This window comes from Bubalus bubalis, chromosome 10, assembly GCF_019923935.1.
Source record: "Bubalus bubalis isolate 160015118507 breed Murrah chromosome 10, NDDB_SH_1, whole genome shotgun sequence".
Lineage (NCBI taxonomy): Eukaryota > Metazoa > Chordata > Mammalia > Artiodactyla > Bovidae > Bubalus > Bubalus bubalis.
Window position 1 is genome coordinate 35,703,159 of NC_059166.1, and position 26,556 is coordinate 35,729,714.

Here is a 26,556-nt window from a genome sequence, read left to right on the forward strand (position 1 = left end):
TTCTTTGCTTGTTACACCACTTAAAATCCATTGTTTTTTCTGGATTTTTCCTTAACTTATTCTTTCATAAGATTTTTATTCACAATGAATCTGAAAGTGGCCATTTCTCTGAATTTTGTCTAAAATGTATTTTTTAGTGCTTATTTCCAAATGACTGTTGACTTAATTTATTCTATATTGACAGTTACTTTCTCTTAGGATTTTGAAGAGGAACAATAAAAATACCTTTGTCTTTTGGCTTTTATTCTTGCTCTTTAAAGTTTGTGTCAGAATAATTTTTGTTTCCTTTCAGATAACGTATCCTTTCTCTGTGATTGCTTCAGGATCCTCTCTTCCTCTTTGACTTTCTAGTTTTACAATAAGATTTTAGGTGTGATTTGCATTTATTTAACCTGCTTGGAAGAAACACAAGCTGGAATCAAGATTGCTGGGAGAAATATCAATAACCTCAGATATGCAGATGACACCGCCCTTATTGCAGAAAGTGAAGAGGAACTAAAAGCCTCTTGATGAAAGTGAAAGAGGAGAGTGAAAAAGTTGGCTTAAAGGTCAACATTCAGAAAACTTCGATCATGGCATCTGGTCCCATCATTTAATAGGAAATAGATGGGCAAACAGTGGAAACAGTGTCAGACTTTATTTTGGGGGGCTCTAAAATCACTTCAGATGGTGACTGCAGCCATGAAATTAAAAGACACTTACTCCTTGGAAGGAAAGTTATGACCAACCTAGATAGCATTTTGAAAAGCAGAGACATTACTTTGCCAACAAAGTCCCGCCTAGTCAAGGCTATGTTTTTTCCAGTAGTCACATATGGATGTGAGAACTGGACTGTGAAGAAAGCTGAGTGCCAAAGAGTTGATGCTTTTGAACTGTGGTGTTGGAGAAGACTCTTGAGAGTCCCTTGGACTGCAAGGAGATCCAACCAGTCCATTCTAAAGGAGATTAGTCCTGGGTGTTCTTTGGAAGGAATGATGCTAAAGCTGAAACTCCAGTACTTTGGCCACCTCATGCAAAGAGTTGACTCACTGGAAAAGGCCCTGATGCTGGGAGGAATTGGGGGCAGGAGGAGAAGGGGATGACAGAGGATGAGATGGCTGGATGGCATCACCGACTCAATGGACGTGAGTTTGAATGAATTCTGGGAGTTGGTGATGGATAGGGAGGCCTGGCGTGCTGCAGTTCATGGGGTCACAAAGAGTCGGACACGACTGAGTGACTGAACTGACTGAATCCGCTCATGATTCATAGTGTTTCTTTAATCTAAGGATTCCTATCTTTCACCAGTTCTGGAAAACTAGCAATCATTACCTCAACACATATGGCTCCTCTCTTTCTCTCCATCACTTCTTACAACTCCTACCATCTGATGTTCTTATCCCAACTTTTGTATCTCCTAATTTTTTCCTTTCAATTTTCTCAGTACTATATATTCTATGTAATGATCTCCAATCTAACTCTCTGTTAAACTCATCCTCTTTTCAAAAAGTGAAAGTGTTAGTCACTCAGTTGTGTCCGACTTTTTGTGATCCCATGGACTGTAGCCACCCAGGCTCCTCTGTCTATGGAATTCTCCAGGCAAGAATACTGGAGAGGGTCATCATTGCCTTCTCCAGGGGATCATCCTGACCCAGATACTGAACCCAGGTCTCCTGTATTGCAGGATAGTTGCATTTTATTTTCTATCTTGTGTACCTATTGACTTCTAATTTCTAGAAATTCTATTTCTTTTTCAAACATGCAGTCTTTTTCATGATGTCCAGTTGTTTTCTTGTGATTTATATTCCAAAGGTTTTGCTTTATTCTTTTCTAACAAACTTATTTTATAAGTTCTACTTGAGTGTTCCAGGAGCTGAAATTATTGGGATTTCAATGCTCCTTGTTGTGGTATCTGCTGTTTTTTGCTCAGGAGTTGTTTCTCTACAGCATGGGTTGAGGATTGTCTCTGGAGCAGTTCTGCATTTGCTTCGTTCTTCCAGGTGCCCCAAAGGTACCACCCTACTGGCTCTAACTTTTATTGAAACTTCTTTCCTATGAGAGTTCCCTGGCTTTGTCAGAAATATTATTTTGAGCTTTAACCTTGCCTGAAATACAAATTTAGGGTTTGGAGTCACAGAAAATTCTTTGTTTCAGCTTCTTATCTTCCTTCTATACCAATGGGTGGATCTTTTTTTAAAAAAGAATACTCTTTCTCTGAGCATTTTTCTGAGATTTAGTAATACTTTGAGGGTCCTGTATGTATTCAAAGGTCTCAGTTGCAACCCCCTTCATCTTTTGAATACAAAGCTTCAGTTACTGTCCCTCTGAGGGATATTAAACTCTGAGACTCTGCATTATGGAGACCAAGAATACACAGGGCAGTCTCAGTAGCTCGTGGTCTCAGACACTTCACCCTGCAACCAGAGTAGTCTGTTTTTCCTTGTAAGCTCAGCGATGCATTTAAAACTTTTTCTTTATAATACATATCCAGCATTTAATAACTGTTGATAGTAGGAGAATTTCTCCTTTTCTTTGTTCTCCATTTGCCATAGCTATTTAGAACAGCTATAATCTCTGTAAGGCTATAAAACAAGGCCATTTTCCCACATATAGAAGCCAACACTAGGGCACAGAGCAAGGTCAAGCCTGTGCATGTGTGTGTGTACAAGTAGATACAGGTATGGCTATGTAAATGCAATAGGTGTGTGAAAATAAGCCTGCACCAGGGAAGACTTTTTCTGAGAAGCTGGATGAAGAAAAATTTGCCAAAGAGGCACAGGAAGCCTGTTCCAGGCAGTGGACAGAACATTTGTAAGTCCTCAAAGGCTTAAGGGAACACGGATTATTTGGCAATCTGTAAGCAGGTCCATTCAACAGAAGCGTAAGCCTAACTTGGGGAAATGGTCAAAGCCTAGGACTGCATGCCACAAATCCTCTTTAATCCCATGCTAAGAAGCTTAGATTTTTGTCCTAAAGGCAACTGAATGCCCTTGAAGCATGAAGCATGATCAAGCAGAAGAATGACATGATTAGATTTCCTCTGTAGAGAGCCAACATGAAGAACAGATCCAGAATGACAAGAGATTCTGGCACTAATCCACATGCTTTTCTCCATGCTATAAAGGGTCATTTGGCAATAGATATATTGAGGGTGGGAGAAATGCAGAGAAAGAGTGCCAGGGACAGGTATCTGACACCGAGGACTCAAAAGCCAAAAGAAGGATCAAGTGGGAAGCTGAGCAGAGGTCTGAAGTCTGGGAGAGCCAGAAGAGGAATCAAGAGGTTGCCAAAACTGGATCAGGTCCACTTTTGGTTAAAGTGCCAAGAAATTTAGGTCAGAAAGATGCAGGCCAAGCTAAAGAAATGGTGACAACAGGAATAAAAGCTTGGTGATATGAGTTACGCTATATTGTGGTTAATAATGGTAATGCATTTAGATATGGCTATTTCACTCATTCACATGACAGATGCTTGTGCCCCCCTATTTCCTACTACTACCTTTCCAATGGGGTCCCTGATCCATCAGCATCACTAAAATTCATCCTTAAAATCAACAATAAAAAGGATGAACAAACATAATGCTGTGTAATTAATGCTCTTCACTGCTTTGACTAGAAAGAAATAATTCTTTCATTTATTTATTTATTTTAGGCCATGGTGTGTGGCATGTAGGATCTTAGGATCTTAGTTTCCCAACCAGGGATAGAACCCATGCTCCCTGCATTGGGAGTGTGGAGTCTTAACCACTGGACCAACCACCAGGGAAGTCCCCAATAATTCTTTAATGTAGTTACAGCTGCATCTCAGTGGGTACAGAGATAGAAATATCATAGGGGACAAGGTGGAAGCTTTCCTGCCAGAAGAAGCAATCTGGGCTCTCTCGATTTCCCATTTTCTCTGTAAAGAGGAACCTGGCAAACATCTTGAATCTGGCAGGTGTTTACCACTCAATTCCTATCCAACAGGAAAAAAACAGCATGACAATGTGATTTTCCAAATTTAAAACAAAACCCACTTTATACCAGATGATGAGCTCTAAATTGTGATGCTCTAGGGATGTGGCTGCTGTTGTCTAGTTTTTATCTTCTTTTGGAAAATGCAAGCTGTGTCTTCATCTTGGCAGCAGTGTACCTCTAACCCTAATTAAATAGTATCCACTGCAGTGCATGTCTGATAGCCCTGAAATTTAAATAAAGGGGAAATAATAGCTTTATACTGTAAAATCAGTAAATAAGAGACTTTCCATTTTTCTATCATTTTGTACTGTGATGATTCCTCCTGTGCTCAGTTATGTTAGACCACATTTTTAATATGAAATTATATCCCAGTATTTTATTGCACACATTATCAAATAGATGCTTGATGGTCATAGAGATGAGTAGAGACATTACTTTGCTAACAAAGGTCCATCTAGTCAAAGCCATGATTTTTCCAGTAGTAATGTATGTATGTGAGAGTTGGACCATAAAGAAAGCTGAGTGCTGAAGAACTGATGCCTTTGAACTGTGGTGTTAGAGAAGACTCTTGAGAGTCCCTTGGTCAGCAAGGAGATCAAACCAGCCCATCGTAAAGGAAATCAGCCCTGAATATTCACTGGAAGGACTGATGCTGAAGCTGAAGCTCCAATACTTTGGCCACCTGTTGTGAAGAACTGACTCATTGGAAAAGACCCTGATGCTGGGAAAGATTGAAGGCAGAAGGAGAAGGGGATGACAGAGGATGAGTTGGTTGGATAGCATCATCGACTCAATGGACATGAATTTGGGGAGGCTCCGGGAGTTGGTGATGGACAGGGAAGCCTGGCCTGTTGCAGTCTGTGGCGTCGCAAAGAGTCGGACATGGCTGAGAGACTGAACTGAACTGAATTGATCCCTATATACAAGCAGTTCATGCAACTCAATACCAGAAAAACAAGAAACTCAATTAAAAAATGAAGATATACAGATGGTCAACAAACACATGAAAAGATGTTCAACATCACTCATTATTAGAGAAATACAAATAAAAACTACAGTGAGGTATCACATCACACCAGTCAGAATGGCCATCATTTAAAAATCTACAAATAATAAATTCTGGAGAGTATACAGAGAAAAGGGAGCCCTCTTGCACTGTTGGTGGGATTGTAAATGGATACAACCACTGTGGACTGTGGCAAACAATAAAGAGATTCCTTTAAAAACTAGGAATAGAGCTACCATATAACCCAGCAATCCTACTACTAAGCATACCCTGATAAAATGATAACTGAAAGAGATGCACATACCCCAAAGTTCATTGCAGCACTTTTACAATAGCTCGGACATAGAAGCAGCCTAAATGCCCATCAACGGATGGATGGATGGATACAGAAATTGTGGTACATATATACAATGGAATATTACTCAGCTTTAAAAAAAATGCATTTGAGTCAGAACTGATGAGTTGGTGAACCTAGAGCCCATTGTACTGAGTGAAGTAAGTCAGAAAGAGAAAGACAAATCTTGTGCATTGAACATGTGTATAGAATCTAGAAAGATGGTACTGCTGAATCTCTTTGCAGGGCAGTAATGGAGATGCAGACATAGAGAACAGACTAGACATAGTGTGGGAGGGAGAAGGTGGGATGAATTGAGAATCCAATTTAGGACACACTCAATTTGAGATACAGGAACAAAATTCACATGACAATTTGATTAGGCAATCGGCAAGCTGCAGCAGAGCTCAGAAGGGAGGCTGGGATTGAAGACTAGATTTGAAGGTTGCATATCTAGAGACAATATTTTGAAGCTTGGAGAGAGAATCTGATTGCCGAGGAAGTGTATGTGAAAGAGTAGAAAAGAATCAAAAGGAAGAGGAACCAAGTCATAAAAGGCAATTTGGGAATGGTGAGAAGGGAAAGAGGAGTGAGACTGTGGACCATTATCAAGGCAAAGGGGATGAAAAGTCAAGCTAGAGGAAAGACCTGCAGTGTGAAACACTTGTGAAGTTTAATAACTTAATCATAATGAGGCTGGTTATAATCTTCAAGAGAACAGCTTCAGTAAACAGGAAGAGAAAAGGAAAATTATGATGAATTGACTCAGCATGGAATGGGAATCTAGAAAGTAGAAGCAGTTGTGAAAAACAGTACCACACAAAATACAACATTTAAGGAATTTAGTGATAAGTGGGAAATGTAAAAAATAGCCTAATGGGACAGGGAACTCCCAAAAGGCCAAGGCTTTTGAATTTGTTTGGACTGATTTGGTTTGATTTTTAATTTAGGAAAGATAATTATGGTTTGCCACTGAAAATGGCAAGAGAAAGAGAAATTTAAATTTGAGAAATAAAGGGAGAATTACATACAGTCTTTGAAGGATAATGGTGCAAAACTCAGATAATAACCAAAGCTATTTCTTCATTTATGGGCTTCCCAGGTGGCACTAGTGGTAAAGAACAGAATCTGCCAATGCAGAAGGCATAAGCTACATGTGTTCGATCCCTAAGTCAGGAAGATCCCCTGGAGGAGGGAATGGCAACCCACTCCAGTAATCTTGACTGGAGAATTCCATGGACAGAGGAACCTGGTGGGCTACAGTCCATGGGGTTGCAAAGCATCAGACACAACTAAAGCGACTTAGCATGAAAGCACACATATTTCTTCATTTATTGCTTACTGTGTGGCAAGTAGAGTGCTAAGTATTTTACATCCATTAAAGCCTTTGACTGTGTGGATCACAATAAACTGTGGAAAATTCTGAAAGAGATGGGAATACCAGACCACCTGACCTGCCTCTTGAGAAACTTGTATGCAGGTCAGGAAGCAACGGTGAGAACCGGACATGGAACAACAGACTGGTTCCAAATAGGAAAAGGAGTACATCAAGGCTGTATATTGTCACCCTGCTTATTTAACTTATATGCAGAGTACATCATGAGAAATGTTGGACTGGAAGAAACACAAGCTGGAATCAAGATTGCCGGGAGAAATATCAATAACCTCAGATATGCAGATGACACCACGCTTATGGCAGAAAGCAAAGAAGAACTAAAGAGCCTCTTGATGAAAGTGAAAGAAGAGAGTGAAAAACTTGGCTTAAGCTCAACATTCAGAAAACTAAAATCATGGCATCTGGCCCCATCACTTCATGGGAAATAGATGGGCAAACAGTGGAAACAGTGGCTGACTTTATTTTTCTGGGCTCCAGAATCACTGCGGATGGTGACTGCAGCCATGAAATTAAAAGACGCTTGCTCCTTGGCAAGAAAGTTATGACCAACCTAGACAGCATACTGAAAAGCAGAGACATTAATTTGCCAACAAAGATCTGTCTAGTCAAGGCTATGGTTTTTCCAGTGGTCATGTATGGATGTTAGAGTATAGACTATAAAGAAAGCTGAGCACCGAAGACCTGATGCTTTTGAACTGTGGTGTTGGAGAAGACTCTCGAGAGTCCCTTGGACTGCAAGGAGATACAACAAGTCCATCCTAAATGAGATCAATCCTGGGTGTTCGTTGGAAGGACTGATGTTGAGGCTGAAACCAATACTTTGGCCACCTGAGGCGGAGAGCTGACTCATTGGAAAAGACCCTGATGGTGGGAAAGACTGAGGGCAGGAGGAGAAGGGGATGACAGCAGGAGATGGTTGGATGGCATCACTGACTCAATGAACATGGGTTTGGGTGGACTCTGGGAGCTGATGACGGACAGGGGGGCCTGGTGTGCTGCAGTTCATGGGGTCGCAAAGAGTCAGACAGGACTGAGCGATTGAACTGAACTGAACTGAAATAATGTGGTCTTTGCAACAACACTATTAGATAATTATCATTAAGCTCTTTTTATAATTTAGGAAACTGAGACTCAGAATGATGAAGTAACTTGCCCAGACCATATAGCAAGTTCAGCGGTGGGCGTGCTTACATGCTTAGCTGCTCAGTTGTTTCTGACTCTTCGGAGCCCTTTGGATTATAGTTTTCCAGGCTTCTTTGTCCATGGGATTTTCCAGGCAAGATTACTGGAGTGTGTTGCCATTTCTTCCTCCAGGGGATTTTCCCAAGCTGGGGATCAAACCCACATCAGCTGTGGTGGTGGAGCTGGGATTTAATTCAGATCTAATTTGACTCCTAGTCTCATTCTCCAACTCCTATACTGAATTGAGCCTGACAAAGGAGAAGTGCAAATAATATGATACTATCCGTGTTTTCTCACCTTCTGCCTAATCCCTGTAGTAAGTGATAAGCCCGTGCCAGACTCAGCCTGTGTCATGGGCATTACTGCAGGTCACCACTAATCAGTTCATCTTTCTTTCTGGGCACGTGCAGGAGTGTGCATTACAGCCCTTTGCTGGGTGAAAATTTCAAGGGGTTGAAATGTGAGCAAAAGTCACCTGCCATTTGGGGGCTGAGGCAATAAAAACCCTGATTCCTCCAGCTCCTCCTTCCTCCTCCAGTTGTGGAGGAAGATCTTAGATGAGGGTGGCAGGGCCAAAGGACTAAGGCACTCACTCACCATAAAAAGAATGCAGCTCTGCAGAGATGGCCAGGACCTTCAGCAGACTTGTATGAGCAAGAAATATCCTTGCATTGTATAAAACCACTAATATTTGGGGATTGGTTGTTACCATGGCTAAACTACAGCAGAACTGAGGAGGCATATCCAGTAAATGATTCTTGGAAGAGGTAACAACTGAGTTATTCCCAAGGATGAACTGAAGTTAGATAGGCAAAAATAAGAACAAATTGAACCAGCAGAGGGTTCACCATGTATGAATGATTAGAGAAGGAACAAGATGGTGTACTCAAAGAGGAATGAGACAGGTCATTTAGTGTCAGTGAACGTTGCCTTTATCGCAAAGTGTGTGTGCACACTCACATAGGTTCTCATTTTCTGTTATTGATTTTATTTCCTTGATATGTGTGTCCAGATTTTGTTTAAATTACACCCTTCTTTCATTATTACAGCTTTATGGTACATTTCATATCTGTTAAGAGATATTCTCTCATTATTCCATTCACTCTTTATTTAGTTAGACTTAGAAACTTTGGAAGCTAAAATAAATTTTTGTTTTGCTTTGTTTAAAAAAAAAAAATAAAGAAGCCTTACACTTGTGTTTGTTTTCGATTCCTGCTCTAACAAATTACCAAGAAGTTTGTGACTTTAAAAAACATGAGGACTTCCCTGGTGGTACAGTGGACAGGAATCTGCCTGGCAATCCTGGGGACCACAGGTTCAATCCCTTGTCCAGGAAGATCCTACATGCTATGGAGCAACTAAGCCCATGCACCACAACTACTGAGCCCGGGAGTTCTAGAGCCCTCAAGCTACAACTACTGAGTCTATGTGCTTCAACTACTGAAGCCCACATACCTAGAGTCTGTGCTCTGCGGCAACGGAAGCCACTGCAATGAGAAGCCCATACACCACGACTAGAGAGTAGACCCCCCTACCACAACTAGAGAAAAGCCCACACAGCAACAAAGACTCAGCACAACCATAAGTACATAAATAAACAGATGAATAAAATTATTTTGAAAAAACCCTGAATTTGTTATTTCACCATTCTGAAAATTAGAAATTTATCATCAGTCTCATTGAGCTAAAATCAAGGAGGTGTTTGAATTCATTCTAAAGGCCTGAATTCATTCTAAAGGCTCCAAGGAGAAACTCGGTTTTCTCATCTTTTCCAGGATCTAGAGGCCATCTACAGTCTTGTCCTGTGGGCCCGTCTTCCCTCTTCAGAGCATATTGGTACAGCCCCTGTTCCTGTCTTCTCTAATTCACATCTTTCTGCTTTCCTGTTAGTAGGACCCTTGTGATTCCACGAAGCCCACCCAGATAATCCAGCTTTGACTCTCCATTTTTAAAATCCTTAATTTAATCACATTCTCAAAGTCTCTTTTACCACCTAAGGTAACATTGTCACAGGTCCTGGGGATTAAGATCGTACATTTTTAAGGAACATTATTCAGGCTACCACTTAAAGGAATTATGAGCAAGATCATTAGCAGAGATGAAGGTAGGGGGGGAATCCTAAAATAAGAACACAACCATTTTGGAGTGGAGCACAGAGGAAAAGAATAAAAAGAACACCATGAACTGTGGTTCTCTAGTTATTCTTCACTATTTATAAAAATTTAAAGTATCAGAGCTCTTTTTTTTAGGTTGTTCTAGGATGCTGTAAAACTACAAACTTAGATGTGTTCTTGTTGTTGTTCAGTCACTCAGTCATGCCCAACTCTTTTCAATCCCATTGACGGCAGCACCCAAGTCTTTCCTATCCTTCACCATCTTCCGGGGTTTGCTGAAGCTCATGTCCATTGAGTCAATGATACCATACAACCATCTCATCCTCTGTTGTCCCCTTCTCCTTCTGCCTTCAATCTTTCCCAGCATCAGGGTCTTTTCAAATGAGTCGGCTCTTCGTGTCAGGTCTCCAAAGTATTGGAGCTTCAGTGTCAGGGCTTCTAATGAATATTCAGGGTTGATTTCCTTTAGGATTGACTGATTTGATCTCCTTGCAGTCCAAGAGATTCTCAAGAGTATTCTCCAACACCACAGTTCAAAAACACCAATTCTTTGGCACTCAGTCTTCTTTATGGTCTGACTCTCACATCCATACATGACTACTGGAAAAACGATAGCTTTGACTAGGCGGACCTTTGCTGCCAAAGTAATGTCTCTGCTTTTTAATATGTTGTCTAGGTTGGGCATAGCTTTTCTTCCAAGGAGCAAGTGTCTTTTAATTTCATGGTTTCAATCACCATCTGTGGTGATTTTGGAGTCCAAGAAAATAAAGTCTCTGTTTATTTCCATTGTTTCCCCATCTATTTGCCATGAAGTGATGGGATGGGATGCCATGATCTTAGTTTTTTCAATGTTGAGTTTTAAGCCAGCTTTTTCACTCTCCTCTTTCACCTTCAAGAGTCTCTGTAGTTCCTCTTTGCTTCCTGCCATAAGTGAAAGTGAAAGCCTAAGGGTGGTATTATCTGTATATCTGAAGTTATTGATGTTTCTCCTGGCAGTCTTGATTCCAACCTGTGCTTCAGTCCAGCCCAGCATTCCCCATGATGTACTTTGCATATAAGTTAAACAAACAGGGGAACAACGTACAGCTTTAATGCTCTCCTTTACCAATTTGAACCAGTCTGTTGTCCCATGTCTGGTTCTAACTGTTGCGTCTTGATCTGCATACAGGCTTCTCAGGAGGCGGGTAAGGTGATCTGGTATTCCCATCTCTTTAAGAATTTTCTACAGTTATGATCCAACAGTTAAAGGCTTTAGCATAGTCAAAGAAGCAAAAGTAGGTGCTTTTCTAGAATTCTCTTGCTTTTTCTATGATCCAATGGATGTTGGCAATTTGATCTCTGGTTCCTCTGCCTTTTCTAAATCTAGCTGTACATCTGGAAGTTCTAAGTTCACATACTGTTGAAACCTAGCTTGGAAGATTTCACTTAGATGTGAAATTTTAAATATGAGTAGATAAATAAGGAAATGATTTTAGAAAGTGACTATTCCAATCTGACCATTGGCACTAATAGAATCCGAGAAAATGGATTGACTTTAGCCATCCTCAAATTAATCCATTAAATATAAGTTTTATTAATAGACATGGATAAAGGTATATGATTAAGAAAGTATTTCAAAATAGAGGAAAGATGGATTATTTAATAAACAGAAATGAGATAATGGTCAGCCATTTGGAAAATAAATATAATTGGACCTTTCTCTCACTGAAGAAGATGAGAGAAAACAAAAACAAAATTATAGGGATGAAAGTTTTAAAATGTATCCACATAAGAGAATTACTTATTATCTGGGAAAGGATAAGACCTTTTAAGGCCAAATGCAAAAATTCAATAAAGCACAAAGAAAAAGATGAATAAATTTGTCTGTGTAAAATTTTAAAATTCTGTTTGAGGGGAAACATTAACAAAGTCAAACATAAGTGAAAAACCTCAAAGAATATTTGTAATACCTATGACTATGATAGCTCAGTTGGTAAAGAATCCACCTGCAATGCAAGAGACCCTGGTTCAATTCCTGGGTCAGGAAGATCCGCCAGAGAAGGGATAGGCTACCCACTCCAGTATTCTTGGGCTTTCCTTGTGGCTCAGCTGGTAAAGAATCTGCCCGCAATGTGGGAGACCAGGGTTTGATCCCTGGATTGGAAAGATCCCCTGGAGAAGGGAAAGGCTCCCCTATTTTGGTCTAGAGAATTCCCTGGACTATACCATGGGGTTGCAAAGAGTCAGACATGACTGAGAGACTTTCACTTTCATAACAGGCTAAAAGTTATTTTCTAAATATATAAAAACATTTAAAAACCAAATAGTAGAAAACAAACAATTCAATAGAAAATGAGGGGAAAATAACCATTAAAAAGTTTTAAAAACATAAGATGCTCATTCATGAACTTTAAAATTCTAATTAAAATCACAAAGAGGAAACATTTTTGTGTAAGCATCACAAATTTGTCTTTGACAGTATAAGTGTTGTTGAGGTTGAAAGGAAACAGGAATTCTCATAGACCATTGACAAGCATGAGTACAAATACTTTGGAAGGAAATTTGGCAGTATTTCACAATACTTAAAATGCTTATATCCTTTGACCCATAAATTCTACTTTTAGGAACTTTTGACAAATTTTTTCATATTCCAAGGAATATGTACATGAATATGTTGTGCAGTATTATTTATAATAACAAAACCCTGAGAATATTTTTATTTATTAAAATAAGTTTCAGTTCGGTTCAGTTCAATTCAGTCACTCAGTCGTGTCTGACTCTTTGCGACCCCATGAATTGCCTCCCTGGCCACCAGCAACTCCCAGAGTTTACCCAAACTCATGTCGATCAAGTCAGTGATGCCATCCAGCTATCTCATCCTCTGTCGTCCCCTTCTCCTCCTGCCCCCAACCCCTCCCAGCATCAGAGTCTTTTCCAATGAGTCAACTCTTCGCATGAGGTGGCCAAAGTATTGGAGTTTTCAGCTTTAGCATCAGTCCTTCCAATGAACACCCAGGACTGATCTCCTTTAGAATGGACTGGTTGGATCTCCTTGCAGTCCAAGGGACTCTCAAGAGTCTTCTCCAACACCACAGTTCAAAAGCATCAATTCTTTGGCGCTCAGCCTTCTTCACAGTCCAACCCTCACATCCATACATGATCACAGGAAAAACCATAGCCTTGACTAGACAGACCTTTGTTGGCAAAGTAATGTCTCTGCTTTTGAATATGCTATCTAGGTTGGTCATAACTTTCCTTTCAAGAAGTAAGCATCTTTTAATTTCATGACTTCAATCACCATCTGCAGTGATTTTGGAGCCCAAAAAATAAAGTCTGACACTGTTTCCAGTTGTTGAAGTATAATTATTTACAATGTTATATTAATTTCAGTTGTACAATATAGTGGTTCATTGTTTTTATAGATTATTTTTCATTTAAATCATTATAAAATTTTGGCTGTATTCCTACCCCTGAGAATATATTAAAACCTATTAGTAAAATGCCAAATAAATTAATGCCAAATAAATGCCAAAGCCATTTATTCATACAAAGAAACATTATATAACTATTAAAATGAATAAGTCTATTTGTATTAAAGTATCTGCAATATCAGATGAGAACCATATGGAATTATTTTGGAGAGGGAATTTCTGAAAAATTGATCTTTTAGACTATCCATGGTTTACATTTATAAATGATCACATCTTGATTTAAGTGTAACTACATAGGGAAATTCTCACTTGTTTAATCCTTTTACCTAAAATCCCTGGGAGGGATGTTGAAGTTGAAACAGAAAGAAGAGATTGCTTCAGGCCAAAAAAGCCCCAGAAAACATCATGAGATCAGGAGCTAACCTCTGTTTGAGTCATAGTGTTATGGGAACTATTAGGATATCCAGCTGTACCTCCAGGCTTTACAGACATGGAACTGGAGGTCCAAGAATATTTATAGAACCAGTAATAATTGATGTTTATTTGCATAATAGATAGAGTCTTAACAAATTTTCAAAGATATATATTTTAAAGCAATTTTAATTTGACCTTGAAGTCAGTACCACATATATAATTCATGGAATGATTTGCATTTTGCCCTGAAATGATATTAATACTTTGAAGAAGAGCTGTTTAAATGATCAGAGACTTGTTACTTATAATTGCAGGTTATTCTGAACAAAATGACAATGTTTTTCATACACTGACCAAGTTGCTATAGTAAAGAAATTTCTTTTATGCATACCAGTAATAAAGTGGAATCTCAAGATCAGCAAGATATCTATAAATATAGAAACCTATGCTTTCAAGACACTTATAGAAGTCATTCATTCTAGTCTAACCGTCTGTTTCCATGTAGGACCACAAATAAACCACAAGGTAGATCATTTGTTCCTTAAGACTGAGAACTTTCCTTACAGAGTTTAATGCATAGTCTTGTACCTAATAGTTGCTCAGTAAATATTAGAATTAATTATTGGAAGAGAACAATTGGGCCAAGAACATGGTCCTCAGAATGAGACAGACTGGATTCCAATCCTGGCTCTTCTACTCACTAGCTATGGTGACTTAGAGCAAGTCAATGTTCTCATCAAGGGAAAAACTATATCCCCACCCACCAGGCTTTGCCAACATTTTCAGGGCCATTGTGGGTGCACTTGAAGTCTCATTAATAAGAATCATGTAACTCTTACGGGCTCATTTTCCCCTCATGCAAGTTTCATAAGCTCAGCTTCCTGCACACCTCTCCCTAAGTGTTTCAAGTTTGCTTCTTCTGCACAGCCTTGCTCCATGGGCACTGCACTTCTCTACTGTGCCCCAGAGCTCCCCTGGGTGCCAGTCCTGCTTCTGTCTGCAGTGGGTTTCTCAGCAACACTGTTACTCCACATGGGACAGCAAGTCCCTGGTGCTAACTCTACCTGTTGCCACTCGATCTCTAGCCCTGGCAGCAACCTCTGCTGCTCCTCCAGGTGTCATCCCAAACAACAGCACTCAGGGGCTCAAAGTTCCTTAGTGATTTGTAGAGAAGAAGTGCCCCTTCTCCGGGCAGTACTTTCTGTTACAGTTTCCAAAAACATGGTGCTTTTGTGTGCCAGTGACAGAGCTCTTTCATTTTCTTCTTCTTTCTTTTCTTCCTTTTTCTTCTTTCTCTCTTTCTCCATCCTCTCCTCCCTCCCTCCCTGTCTTCATCTTATTCTCTTTTTTTCTTATTTCTTTCCTTCCCTTAATTTATAGAAATAAGGCTTCAGTAAAGGCTGTTCTAGAAGTTAGTGGCAAGTTAATGAATCTCATATTCTATTCAGAATTCCTTTTCTTCTTCTATTTGTTACTGTTCTCCTCAATAGGCTTGGCTCTTCTTATGCTTAATAAATTGTTTCTCCCAGAATACACTTCAGCCTCCATGAAAATAGAATTGTGTTGACTCATATAACCAGTCTGCTTTATATTCCGACATGACTGTAGACAGCCTATGCTTAAAGCGAAATCCCCATCAGACACAGAATAAATATAGTGATGCCCAAATTACAAGGCTTGTGATATCTCACAACATTCCAATAGTGTTGCCGAAATTTTACAACAGTTATTTACATGGAAAGCAGTCAGTAAATGTTAGCTATTAGTACCAATAGTAGTAGTATAAGGTACTTTTTATTATATTAGTATGATTTACTTAAGATGATTGTTATTTAGTGTCCTAGGTTCAATATAAGTTTTTTGATATATTTTTAAAAGTATCACTATATGTATATTTTTTAATATTTAGTTTCTTACTGCATTCTTTTGTATCCTGGGGAAAATAAGTGAATTCCACTCATCTACATTCAAGTTAAGGATTTTGAGGGAGTTACTTTCTAATTCAAATTTTTAGCAAAAAATTTAAGTAAATTCTTGGCTATGAAAAAAACTTAAAATTAATTGTTTGAAAAAAATGAAAAACTAGCATGGAGATTTAATTAGTTAAATATACCAACATATTGGCTCAGTGATAAAGGATTAGCCTGCCAATGCAGGAGGTGCCAGTTTGATCCCTAGGTCAGGAAGATCCTCTGGAGAAGGAAATGGCAACCCACTCCAATATTCTTGCCCGCATAATTCCATGGATAGAGGAGCCTGGTGGGCTACAGTCCATGAGGTCAAAAGAGCACAACTTAGTGACTGAACCACCACCCCCAATATACCAAGTATTGTCTGCCCAGCACTAAACTCAGTATGATAGGAGAAACAGAAGAGTTAAAACACTTCAGGCCAGTCCTTCTAAAAAGTATAGGACAGATAAGATTAAATTTTAAAATAGTAATAAGAGCTAACCCACATGGTAATTGAAAGTCCACAATAGGATATCAGGGGGAAAGTATAGTAAGAAAGGTTGAATTAGTCACATACCCTTTAATGGAAAAAGTAGGACTAGCCAAGAAGTCAGTGAATGAACTTAACTAGGAAGAAGAGGAAGCATGGGATTGTAGAAAACGGCTAAAGATTCAGAAGACTTGCATTCTGGTTCTGATTACAACTTTATTCAGTTAATGCGACTTTCAGAAAATCACTTAAATCTCATTATTAAAGCCATTATTTTCTCTTATCTTAGTTATAAAAATGGGTTACCTCAATTTTATAATGAGGGGCTGCACAAAATTATTTTGAAGTATTTTCTTGACCTTAAACATTTTGTAATTGTGATTTCAAAGGGCTGATATCATAGAGAGTTTATTTTCATACCACAATGAAATTAAAATAAAACTTGGTAACAGAAAGATACCCATAAAATATTTTATGGTTAAGCAACACACTTGTAAATAGTTCACTGATAAAGAAGAAATCACAATGGAAATTTTAAAATGTGTAGGGTGCAGGTAAAACAAAACCAAGAGGGAAGTTTACAGAATTAATTGCTTATATTAGAATGGAAGAAATGTTTCAATGAGAGTTCATACCTCAATAAAGAAAAAGAGCAAAATAAACCCAAAGCAAACCAAAGGAAGGATATGGTAAAGTTAAGAGCAGAAGTTATTTAAATTGAAAACAGGACAATAGAGAAAATTAAACAAATATGCTGGTTCTTTGGGAGAAAAAAATCAATGACTTGATAAAACTCTAGCAAGATGACAAAATAAAAAGAGAGAAGACATAAATCATCAACATCAGGACTGGAACCAGGGATATAACTATAGTCCTCTGCCACCTAAAGGATAGTAAGGCAATACTAAAAACAACTTTATAAATTAAACAACTTAAGGGAAATGGACCAAGGCCTTAAAGATCACAAACTATTCAAACTCAACCAAGATGAAATAGATAATCTGAAAAGTTCTATAACAATAAAAGAAATCAAAGTCATATTTTTTAAAAGCTCTTGGGAAAGGAATTTCCATATCCAGATGGAGAATTCTACCAAACATTTGAAGAGTTAGCACCAATTTTACATAATCTCTTCCAGGAAATGGAAGAAAAAGAACAGTTCCAAACTCATTTTATGAAGCAAATATTACCCTGCTATCAAAACTATACAAAGACAGTATAAAAAAACTACAGACCAATATTTTTTATAAACTTAGATGTAAAGATTGTCAATAAAATGTTAGCATATTGAATCCAATAATTAATAAAAACAATAATATGGCATTACCAAGTAGGGATTATTCCAGGTATGCAAGGCTGGTTCAACATTTGAAAATGAATCAATGTGATCCACTATATCAACAGGCTAGAGTAGAAAAATCACATAATCATATCAATTGACACCGAAAAAATATTTGATAATATAAAACATCCATTGACAATAAATCTCTTAATGAGTAAGGAGTAGAGGGAAATTTCAACTATTTAGGGAGACAGATGAAAGGTAAGGGGATGGGAAAAAATATACCATGAAAACTACGAAAATAAGACAACTGGCACTACTGTATTAGTATCAGACACAGTAGACCAAATGAAATACCCAAGAATGTTCAAAATAGCTGCAATCACACTAGGAAAAAAACTAGAAAGTCCACATGACCATTAACAGCAGCGTGAAAAGAATTAATTGCATTCAATAGAATACTAACATATTCATTCAATAGAATACTAACAATAATAAAAGAGAATAAGCTACTGCAATGCAAAAATACATATTGTATGAACATGAGCAAGCAATAACATGCATTGTTACTGACAATAACGTACATTGTATGATTCCATTTATGTGACGTTCAAGAAGAGGCAAAACTATAACACAAGTCAGAATAATGATTACCTCAAGGATATCAGCAGGAAGAGCCACACGGGAGTCTCCCTGGTAACTGGAAATGTTCTATATCTTGACCTTGTTCTATATGTTCTTTATCTATATCTTGTTCTATAACTTGCTGGTTTAGATACTTATGTTAAAAATCATCAAGGTATACACTTAAAATGCATAAATCTTGCTATGTATAAGTCATAACTTTAATGAAAATATTTTAGAAGTGATTTGAATTTTATAAATTAAAAAGTCAATGATGCTATATAACCTTTTGAGTAAATTAGATATAAATCATCGCTAGAAAGTTTGATTCCACTTGAGGGGAGAGTTGAGGAAGAAAGAGGGTGGAAAGTGGTTAAGGCAGTGGTCCCCAAACTTTTTTGGCACCAGGGACGTGTTTTGTGGAAGACAATTTTTACATGGACCAGGAAGGGGAAAATGGTTTCAGGATGATTCAAGCCTATTATCTTTATTGTGCACTTATTTCGAATCTAATGCCACTGTTAATCCGACAGGAGATACCAGTCCACAGCCTGGAGGTTGAAGACCCCTGGGTTAAGGGATAGCAAATCAATGACAGTTGACTCACTGGTTTCCTTAATCTATCAGCAGTTAAATTATTTTTTTAGTTTATTGAAAAATACATTAAATGAATTAAAACTACTTTATTAACTCAATTTTTCCATTATTTTTAAAATACTTTAGATCATGTCAACGCAATGTTGAGGCCAAAAGACTTGTATGCCAGGAGAAAAAAAAAAAAGATTTTTAGAGAATTATTAGCAGAGCAACTATTTCCAGGACGTGAGCTAGCTAAATAATGATTTTTGAGTGCTTATAAAATACCTTTGTTTCATGCAATTTCATAAAGCTGAATTAAACATCTCATAGAGTAATAGAAAAATGAACTCATTCATTTAATGACATTGGATAAGCTGGAACATCTGGGTTGGATGTTTAAAATAAATTTGAAACCAAAAACTGTTTTGTTTTTTATTCCAATCCTATTTCATTTGTTATATTGGGGGAAAAGCTTAGGCAACAACAGCTGTTTCCATGAAAACTGGAGAAGAGGGCATATAGACAAAACATAAAATCATAAACAGACAAGTCAGGGGACAAAGGTTTTTCTGCTTTAAAAAGGGAATGATGTGAGGCAGTAAAAACTAGAGGGATCTCTGAGCAAGTAGATTTGCTCTCAAGAAGAATCATAGCAGGCAAGGGAATACTCTACAGAGAGTGGTAATAGTGTACAGTAGATCTCCAGAACTGATTCATCTCGCATTTGTCTCCTTTGACTGATGCCTCTAAATTTTCTCATCCTTCTAGTCCTAGGAACCTCTATCCTACTCTCTGGTTTTGCACAATTGACTATTCTAAATTTTTCATAAAAGTAGGATTATGCAATAAGCAATAATGCACTGCATACTTAAAATTTACTAAGAGGGTATATGTCATGTTAAAAGCTCTTACAGCAAAAAAAATTCAGTTCAGTTCAGTTCAGTTCAGTAGCTCAGTAGTGTCTGACTCTTTGGAACCCCACGGACTGGAGCATGCCAGGCTTCCTGTCCATCACAAACTCCCAGAGCTTTCTCAAACTCATGTCCATTGGTGGGTGATGCCATCCAACCATCTCATCCTCTGTCATCCCCTTCTCCTCCCACCTTCAATCTTTCCCAGCATCAGAGTCTTTACCAATGAGTCAGCTCTTCCCATCAGATGGCCAAAGTGTTGGAGCTTCAGCCTCAGCATCAGTCCTTCCAATGAATATTCTGGACTGATTTCCTTTAGGATTGACTGGTTTGATCTTCTTGCTGTCCAAAGGACTCTCAGGACTCTTCTCCAACACCACAATTCAAAAGCTCAATTCTTTGGTGCTCAGCTTTCTTTATGGTCTAATTCCCACATCCATACATGACTACTGGAAAATAAAAATGTTATAAACAAAAGAAGAAAAAGGAAACTTTTAGAGGTGATCAGTTTAAGGCCTTGATTACGGTGATGGTCTCAAAGGTGTATGCTTAATCTCTAAACTCATCAAGTTGTATACATTATGTATTGCCATTTGCATGTCGATCATACCTCAATAAAGTGGTTTTAAAAGTACTAAAGGGGTTCCCTGGTGTCCCAGTTCAGTTCAGTCACTCAGTCGTGTCTGACTCTTTGCGACGCTATGAATTGCAGCATGCCAGGCCTCCCTGTCCATCACCAAATCCTGGAGTTCACTCAAACTCATGTCCATTGAGTCGGTGACAGCATCCAACCATCTCATCCTCTGTTGTCCCCTTCTCCTCCTGCTTTCAATCTTGCCCAGTATCAGGGTCTTTTCCAATGAGTCAGTTCTTTGCACCAGGTGGCCAAAGTATTGGAGTTTCAGCTTCAGCATCAATCCTTCCAATGAATATTCAGAACTGATTTCCTTTAGGATGGACTGGTTGAATCTCCTTGCTGTCCAGGGGACTCTCAAGAGTCTTCTCCAACACCACAGTTCAAAAGCATCAATTCTTCGGTGCTCAGCTTTCTTTATAGTCCAACTCTCACATCCATACCTGACCACTGGGGGAGAATAGATACATGTACACGTATGGCTGAGTTGCTTTGTTGTGCACCTGTAGCTATTAGAACACTGTTAATCAGCTATGCTCTGATATGAAAAAAAAAGTCAGACACAAAAGGCCATGTGATATATGATTCTATTTATATGAAATGTCCAGAATTGGCAAATGCAAAGAGATAACAGGCAGATTAGGGCTTGTCTCCAGCTGGAGCAGCAGGAAAGGAGGAATTGGGGAAAGACAGCTAATATGTGTGCAATTTCTTTTTGCAGTGAGGTGATTGCAGCCATGAAATTAAAAGACTTTTACTTCTTGGAAGGAAAGTTATGACCAACCTAGATAGCATATTAAAAAGCAGAGATATTACTTTGCCAACAAAGGTCTGTCTAGTCAAGGCTACGGTTTTTCCAGTGGTCATGTATGGATGTGAGGGTTGGACTGTGAGGAAAACTGAGCGCCGAAGAATTGATGCTTTTGAACTGTGGTGTTGGAGAAGACTCTTGAGAGTCCCTTGGACTGCAAAGAGATCCAACCAGTCCATCCTAAAGGAGATCAGTCCCGGGTATTCATTGGAAGGACTGATGTTGAAGCTGAAACTCCAATACTTTGGCCACCTGATGCGGAGAGCTGATGCATTGGAAAAGACCCTGATGGTGGGAAAGACTGAGGGCAGGAGGAGAAGGGGACAACAGAGGATGAGATGGTTGGATGGCATCGCTGACTCGATGGACGTGAGTCTCAGTGAACTCCGGGAGTTGGTGATGGACAGGGAGGCCTGGCGTGCTGCGATTCATGGGGTTGCAAAGAGTCGGACACGACTGAGTGACTGAACTGAACTGAACTGAAATATTCAAAAATTAAATTGTAATGTTTGCACACCTCTGTGAATATACCCCAAACAACTGTGTTATACATTTAAATGGGTAAATTTCATGTTCTGTGAGGTCTGTCTCAATAAAGATGCAATTGGTGGGAGGTTTTTATTTAGTAAAGGCTAAATAAAGGCTGCTTCTTCAACCTTTCCTTACCCCCTCTCTTCCCACTCCTTTTGTGCTGGACCAAAGGTAAGGGCACTCGGTAGACCTCTTGACAGCTTAGAGCAGAAGGGGGAAAACTTTGGAAGGTATCAAATGTATTATGTAGCTGTGTCCAAAAATGATGATATTTCTATGACTGTCTTGAGTACAGTTGACCCTTGAACAACACAGTTTTGAACTGCAAGGATTCACTTATACATGGATTTTTTTCAGTAGATACAAATATGTAGTGTAAATATATTCTCTCTTTGTTATAATTTTCTCAATAACATTTTCCTTTTTCAAGCTTACTTTATTGTAACAGTACAATATGGTGGCTCAGATGGTAAATAATCTTCCTGCAATGCAGGAGACCCAGGTTTGATCCCTGGGTCAGAAAAATCTTCTGGAGAAGGAAATGGCAACCCACTCCAGTATTCTTGCCTGGAGAATCCCATGGACAGAAAAGCCTGGCAGGCTACAGTCCTTTTGGTCGCATAGAGTTGGAAATGACTGAAGCAACACACGCACACACAAATTGTATTACCAAGTTTTCCACGAAAGAAAAAGGAAGTCTGGAAAGGCACACATCAGAACAAGTAGCTCATTGATACATTTTCTTTCATTTGTCTTTTCAGAAGTCCTCTGTACAGTCTTATTTTAAAAACCTGATACTGAGCCCTATATCAGATGCTCTGTGAGATGGACATGATGATATTTTTGCCCTTGAGAGATGGTTTTAATCAAGTTTTATCCTGATAGCCATCTAATATTAATTTCAAATTTCCCAATGCCCCAAGAACAAGAGCAGGATTCATCACTAAGATTTCTAGAAGGTATCTTAGCCAAACTGCTGATAAATGAAGCCCAGATCCTTTGTCTAAAGCCTTCTCTTCCTACCCCCTCAGCCCTCAAGGAGAGGCTGGCTTATTACTGAGAAGTTCTATGCCTTGATTGAGCTAGCATTAATTTCTTCAGTGTGGAATACTGCCAGGTTTGTAGTATCTTCCTTGCTGCTTCTTCTGTGCTGAGTCCCTACTGGGACCAAGGGAATGGACAGGCTGAGCATGTGGCAGCCAGCTGCAGTGGGTAGACCGGCAGCCCTGGGTGACAAGCAGTTCTTTTCCTGTTTGCTCCTCTGACATCTAACATTTCCCCTTGTTAACAATGTGGGCCCCCAACTCCTCCACTGTGATTTTTGTTCCTGCACATTTTCTATCAGGCATATTAGATAAAAGAAGAGATGAAGATGCTTAGGAGACAGACTGGAGAGAACCCAGCTCCCTGCAGTACGGCTTTGATCCTGACACTAGGTGGTCCCTTGTTGGAGTCTCTGACTGCAGTATTTGAATACATTTTGAAATGCTGTGATGTGATGTTATGCTAACAAAGGCAAAGGGGCACACAAATCAAAATTTTCAGATTGGGACACTAAAGACCCCTGAAATAAAATGATTCACAGCAGTTAAAATAGCAGGGGGGAACAAAAGTATACTGGATGAATATTAACACAGAAAGGTTATCTGTGACTCTTAATATTAGCAAGGTGAAAATATGGCACAAAATATTAAACAAAATGAAGGAAAGTTTATAATACTACAGGATGTACTTCACACTAAATGTATTATAAATATTTATGAGCCAACAATCATAAAAGAAACAAGATACAATCAGAAATATCCAGAAACAGTGCTGCTGCTGCTGCTAAGTCTCTTCAGATCAGATCAGATCAGATCAGTCGATCAGTCGTGTCCGACTCTTTGCAACCCCATGAATCGCAGCATGCCAGGCCTCCCTGTCCATCACCAACTCCTGGGGTTCACTGAGACTCATGTCCATCGAGTCAGTGATGCCATCCAGCCATCTCATCCTCTGTCGTCCCCTTCTCCTCCTGCCCCAATCCCTCCCAGCTTCAGAGTCTTTTCCAATGAGTCAACTCTTCACATGAGGTGGCCAAAGTACTGGAGTTTCAGCTTTAGCATCATTCCTTCCAAAGAACACCCAGGGCTGATCTGCTTTAGAATGGACTGGTTGGATCTCCTTGCAGTCCAAGGGACTCTCAAGAGTCTTCTCCAACACCACAGTTCAAAAGCATCAATTCTTCGGCACCCAGCCTTCTTCACAGTCCAACTCTCACATCCATATATGACCACTGGAAAAACCATAGCCTTGACTAGACGAACTTCAGTTGGCAAAGTAATATCTCTGCTTTTTAATATGCTATCTAGGTTGGTCATAACTTTCCTTCCAAGGAGTAAGCGCCATTTAATTTCATGGCTGCAGTCACCATCTGCAGTGATTTGGGAGCCCCCAAAAATAAAGTCTGACACTGTTTCCACTGTTTCCCCATCTATTTCCCATGAAGTGGTGGGACCGGATGCCATGACCTTTGTTTTCTGAATGTTGAGCTCTAAGCCAACTTTTTCACTCTCCACTTTCACTTTCATCAAGAGGCTTTTGAGTTCCTCTTCACTTTCTGCCATAAGGGTGGTGTCATCTGCATATCTGAGGTTATTGATATTTCTCCGGGCAATCTTGATTCCAGCTTGTGTTTCTTCCAGTCCAGCGTTTCTCATGATGTACTCTGCATAGAAGTTAAATAAGCAGGGTGACAATATACAGCCTTAATGTACTCCTTTTCCTATTTGGAACCAGTCTGTTGTTCCATATCCAGTTCTGACTGTTGCTTCCTGACCTGCATACAAATTTCTCAAGAGGAGGATCAGGTGTTCTGGTATTCCCATCTCTTAAGTCTCTTCAGTCGTGTCCAACTCTGTGCAACTCCATAGATGGCAGCCCACCAGACTCTCCCGTCCCTGGAATTCTCCAGGCAAGAACACTGGAGTGGGTTGCCATTTCCTTCTCCAAGGCATGAAAGTGAAAAGTGAAAGTGAAGTTGCTCTTAGTGACCTCATGGACTGCAGCCTACCAGACTCCTCCATCCATAGGATTTTCCAGGCAAGAGTACTGGAGTGGGGTGCCATTGGCAGAAACACTAGCGATAGATAATTGCAATGCACCTCACTCAGGCTGTGATAGATTGATGGTTGAGAAAGGAGTCAAGAGCTAGAAATGCTAAATAACCTAGTAGTTTCTTCTTGTTTGATCCAAATACTTTTATAACATGGGACTTCTCATTAACTATGTGCTTATCCTGAGATACATGTCATACCAGAAAGACAGGAGAGATTCCTGACTTCATTGCTGTTCTCTGATTTACCAGCTTGCAAAATAATGAGTTGTTCGTCGAGCATCGTCCAGAGGTGACTGACCCCATGATTTTGTTTTACTCTATTATGAATTCATGGTTTAGATATACTTGATGTATTTTATGTTCAATCCAGTATATGTATTATTCACACTGATGCTCCTAGGCTGGGACTCAGTCATTTCACCAAGGAGAACTGATTCCTTTGGAAATAGATTTTAGAGATAAAATCTGCCTTCTAAGGATGATCAGTATTTCTAGGCCTTTCTAGTGGTCAAAATTACATCTAAATATGACATATATGTAAATATGATATATAAATATATAAAAGCTTCCCTGGTGCCTCAGACAGTAAAGAACCCACCTGTAATGCAGGAGACCTGGTTTCAATCCCTGGGTTGGGAAGATACCCTGGAAGAGAGCATGACAACTCAGTACAGTATTCTTGCCTGGAGAATACCCATAGACAGGAGCCTGTCCATGGGGAGTCACAAATACTCAGTCACAAATACTCAGACACAACTGAGCAACTAAGCACACACAATATAATCATATATACTTAAATCATGAGTTCAAATTGGAATTTCAAGTTTGAATTTACAAATAGAAGGACTTTACTTAGCTCTTTCAGTCTCATATTTTTAACTGTTTTTCCCTGAACCCAAATTTCTATTTTTTAGAATCAACGTAATTATCCATTTACTATACACATAGCAGTCTCAATACCAATACTACCACAAAGATATGATCACTGAAAATTGTTTCTATTTTTTCTGGTTCTGTTGGTCCTTACAGTCCATACACTGATGATATATAGCCAAATTAAGTTATTTTAGAGACATTTGAAATTATTTCTCTTCTGTGTAGTTTGCCAACTTGATATACTGTTGTGTTCCTTCATTTTATTTTGCTTTGTTTTTGGTTTGTAGTAATGGCTTTTAAATTTTTTATTCTGTTTTATAATTGCATGTATAACATGTATAACATACATGTTATATATAGCATACATATATAAATACCTATAACATATTTACATAGTTTCAAAGTTGAATATACAAAATATGGTATACATATATATTAAATTTTTAGGGTGTCAGGATTTCTTATAAATTTTCTAGAAGCTTACTTTTTTCTTTTGTTTATTTTATTTTACTTTTGGCTGCACTGGGTCTTCATTGCTCTGTGTGGGCTTTCTCTAATTGCAGTGAGCAGGCCTTGCTGTGGCTTCACTTGTTGCAGAGGACAGGCTCTCAGATGCATGGGCTCAGTCATCGTGGCACACGGGCCTAGTGCCCCATAGCATGTGGAATGTTTCCAGTCCAGGGATTAAACCTGTGTCCTCTGTATTAGCAGGTGGATTCTTAACTGCTAGACCACCAGTGGTCCAGCTTGGTTTTGATCTTGGTTTTCCAGGATTCTCAGTGGTTGTGTGGGCTACTGAATGTCTTTTTAATAAACTTTTTTTTTTCTAATTTGCTTAGTCTACTAAGATTGGCTTCAGTTGCTTGCAACTAAGAACCTTAACTGATATGGCAGAAAGAACCGTTGGATGGGCCACCAACTCCATTTGCAGACTGATCTACACTTCCCTGAGACTAGCTTTGCATGAACAAAATCTCA